Source organism: Macrobrachium nipponense, chromosome 22 (assembly GCF_015104395.2).
Source record: "Macrobrachium nipponense isolate FS-2020 chromosome 22, ASM1510439v2, whole genome shotgun sequence".
NCBI classification, from domain to species: domain Eukaryota; kingdom Metazoa; phylum Arthropoda; class Malacostraca; order Decapoda; family Palaemonidae; genus Macrobrachium; species Macrobrachium nipponense.
In genome coordinates, this window is record NC_087213.1 from 52,949,604 (window position 1) to 52,954,054 (window position 4,451).

Below are 4,451 nucleotides of genomic sequence, written 5' to 3' on the forward strand. Positions count from 1 at the left end.
CTTCCATACACAATCCACTGGCTGTGTACCAACCAATTTTTTAAATTTTATGTTATTATTGTTATTTATACGATTATCACTTTTAACTTTCATCATTTCATCATATTGCAAATCCCACTGCACGCTGAAAAAATAGAAGTAAATGGCAGGTTCCAAGCAAAAAAAAACACAAAAAATTAGTACAATAAACATGAAGATTGGTCTTCTTCGTTCTCCAGTTAACATTTCGGTATTATTTTTTTTATTTCTGGTTTAAGGAGAAAGCAGAGTGATTTTAAATCTCCTGTTGATTCTTTTTTAATATATTGTTTTTTTTTCAAATGTTGCCTTGGTTTCCAGGTTACATTGTGACCCATTAAGTTTTTTATTATAAAAAACGTGAATATTGAAGTGAAAATCACAACACAGCTACTTAGCAATGTTTTGCAAGATTTTTTTCTAATCTTCCTCCCTTTCTTCCCCATTCCTTCTTCCTCCCTCCTACCGTCCCTCCCTCCCTCCTAAAACTCACCTTAGTTTCCAGGGTCTCATTGTGATCCATTACGAGGGGTTTTTTTTGGGGGTTTTTTTTATAAAAAAAAAAAAAAATGTGACTGTTGAAGTGGAAATCAAAATAAAACTTTCGACACATTTTTTCCTTTTTCTTTCCTCTTCAAGCAGAGCGTATTCCTCCTACCCCTCCCTCCATCCATCCTACCCTCCCCCACCCCCTCCCTACCCTACCCAACCCCTTCTCCCCCCATTCGCTACATTTTTTTTTTTTAGTCCTCTTCAAGCAGGGGGTATCCCTCCCTCCCCTCCTCTCATCCTACCTTCCCCCCCCCTCTCAACCCCACCCAACCTCCCCTTCTCCCCCCCCCCCATATCCCCAACACTCACTCAGCAAGCCAAATAACATCAAATCAGCATTGCAGAATTTTAATCAACAACAGCGGTTGAGGGTTTTAATTACGAGCTATCAACGCCCGTGTTCGGCACCCCCATTCCCCCTTCCCCCCTTCCCTCCCTCCCCTCCCCCACCCAGCTCCCCACGTCGACGCAGGAACCAGAAAATTCTGGTTTAAAAACAAATAACGCCCCCAAAAAAAAAATTAAAAAGACACCACTCGGATCGATTTTCAGCCGATCATTTGCATAAGCTCCTCGCAAATACTATGCCCTACTTCCCATAAATCGCGCCCTAATGAAATCAAGACCCTCCCTAATTAAATCGCTCCCTAATTACATGCGATATTGGCAATAAGGGCTAATTATTCATCACTCACGCAGGAGTTTTTATTTTCCTATTTTCGTTTTTTTTTCAAAAATAATTATTTTTTTGCAAAGTGGGATTTTTTTTTCATTCATCTATTTGATTTTTTTCTTTATATGCTTTATTTGCTTGTCTGCTTTCTTTGCTAGTCTGCTTTCTTTGCTTCTTTGCTTTCTTTCCTTTTCTATTTTCTTTGCTTGTCTGTTTTTTTTTTGCTAGTCTGTTTTCTTTGCTTGTCTGCTTTCTTTGCTTTTCTCCTTTCTTTGCTAGTCTGCTTTCTTTTCTTTTCTGCTTTCTTTGTTTCTTTGCTTTCTTTGCTAGTCAGCTTTCTTTGCTCGCCTGCTGTCTTTGCTAGTCTGTTTTCTTTGCTTCTCTGCTCTCTTTGCTAGTCAGCTTTCTTTGCTTGCCTGCTTGCGAGGGGAGATTGTGGGTAATAATAAAAGGCGGTGATATATATCAGGATCCGATAATTAGAAATTGGACTGAATAGGGTAAGGGAGGAGGGGTGTGGTACTCCTTGAACCAACGCCATATTGCTAGAGGCTCTCTCTCTCTCTCTCTCTCTCTCTCTCTCTCTCTCTCTCTCTCAAAAGTCAAATTGGAGAATACGTGTCGAGTTAATTGACAGAGAAAGGGTCTGAGAATATAAACATGAAAATAAGAAATTTAAAAACTATCAGATTTACGAGATCGGCAAGTTTAATATTCATCCAAATTGAACTCGAGTTTTGTCACACCTTCTTGATATATATTTAGACATCCTCTGAACGTCACGAAAACTCATGCGGAGCACTGTAGGCATTACTTGATTAAGGCTCCTTTTGCGCTTGATAATTGATTCATAATGCAACTTGCAACTACGAGGTTTTCCTCCTATTGCAACTGTTAAGCCTTATTGCACACAATTTCCATTTTACTGCTGCTGAATGACCTCATAGGTCCCTGCGCTTGGCCTTTGGCTTAAATTTTGTATATTGTTCTATTCTACTCTCTCAATCGGCTCTGGTCAAGATCTGGACACTTACGTATTTTCCAGCCATATCGAACTTACTTTCTTTGTAGTTATATTCCGCGAGGGCTGGATCAAGGTTGGCCCCTACCGTCGGCCTCTTCGATGGTTTGGGGGGAAGGGGGGTAGGCTCAATCTGGGTCCCTGGTTCCGTTTCATTTGACTCTCTCTCTCTCTCTCTCTCTCTCTCTCTCTCTCTCTCTCTCTCTCTGCTCTTCTCTCTTTCTTTTTTTTTATTGTCCCCTTGAGGTCTGAGCTGGATAAGGCCACTGAGTCGCATATTAAAAAAAAAAAAAACTAAAACAAAACAGAAAAAAAAAAGACATTCCTCTCCGTCAAATGCAGGTTAGCCGTTGTATGTATTACAGCCAGCTATTGTTCTCTCAACAATGGTCTAATGTCGGTCAGGATTACGTAACTCGCGCATTTTGAGTAGCTATATATGTGTATATTTTTTTGTCGTTACTGGTTTTTTTTTCTTTCTTTTTTTTTGTAGTCCATCAGTTATGCATGTCAATGGGTTTGGTTCTGTCGGTCGTGTTTTGTGTGTGCGTGCGTGTGTTTTTTTTTTTTTTTTTTTTTTTTTTGCTCTCTCTCTCTCCCTGTCATTAGCAGTTATGGGATGCCGTTAACTTTAGATAGCGGGGCTGTTTGCAAAAAAATCACTTTCTACTTTTTTAAAATCAGTTTTCAAATGAGTTTGCATTGTTTCCTTGACGCTGTCTGACGTGACGAACATTTAAATTAATGTTTTTGATTTTCACGTCTATCCAGGAATTATTAGTTCTGTCTCTCTCTCGCCCAGACCCGATAAAAGTAAAAGAAAAAACAAAAAAGAAGAGAGATGGAGCTTTTAATCGTGAACTTTCTACAGAACCTGGAAACCAGAAGGCTAAAGAGAGTTCCGAAGTTTGGCAGTGGAGGTAACCAACCGTGCAATCCCGGTACTGCCGATTTCCGAAGGCTAGATTGTGCGAAGGGGTGTCTTGACGGGTGGTACCAGGCTTCCAGAAAAGACGAAGAGATGAAAAAGAGAAAAAGGTGCGACTTGAGTCAGTCCTTTTATCTTTCAGTGAAGGAGAAATAAAAGTGATATAAAAGATGGGTAATTACACATCAGTTTTCAGCTTATTTTGTTTCAAGTAATTTGAACGAAATTCACAATGACCAAATATGAGTACAATGTCGGTTTTGGTTCAGGAATTTTCGACGAAAATCGGGTCGATTTGAAACGAAGAGGAACCACAATTAAAAATGAAATGTCAGTGACGGATAATTGTCAGCTGGAGGTCGATTTTAATTCCACAAACTTCATCGAAACTCGCTGTGTGATTTTCAAGAATAATGAAAACTGCAAGAGGCGATGACAACTGATCAGTTATTATCAGTTGAAGTTCGATTTTTATTCCAGATTTTTCAATGGAAATTCAGGCAGATTTAAACCAGGAAAAAAGGAAAATCTAAAAAGTAAATTTCATTTCGAGGATTCGAGGAAGTCTATCCTTAAGGCGCAGGTTTTCCAGGCCGTGTACTCTCTCTCTCTCTCTCTCTCTCTCTCTCTCTCTCTCTCTCTCTCTCTCTCTCTCTTTGTCTCAAAAACTCTTAAATTTCATTTTGTATTCCATATGAATTCTTTTGGTTTAACCTAATTTTATTGTTACTATGTACTCAAATGTCTGACCCCAATGTGCACAATAAATTCAAACGAAAATCTCTCTCTCTCTCTCTCCTTCCTCTGTGCGTGACTGCAAGCAATTTTGCGAAAACAAATTCGGGCACGAAATGAAAGTAATGGCCACGATGCTCTCATTCCGGATGCCCAAATGACCTCTCGCAGTTGCTTGCGAGTGCTTTTTAGGATCATCTCTCGCCGGGGAGTCGGGGGGGAAAGAGAAATTAAGGCGTAATCCGACCTCCAGCTCGCTCGGGACGCGTGCGAGGTTTATAAAAAAGTTGCTAAAATCTACGGTCAAATAGAGCGGTGTTTCGCCAGCGAAAATTAAGATAAATAATGTGCATGTTTAACATGCACATTATTTATTGTTTTACATTTTTATTCCGATAAATAAATCATAAGTATTCTATCCTAAAATTCCTGTATCTTTAACTGAACGCAAAACACCCTTTTCAAACCTTTTTAAAAGGTTTTCATAACGCCCCCCCCCCCTCCAACAACAACAACAAAGTCGT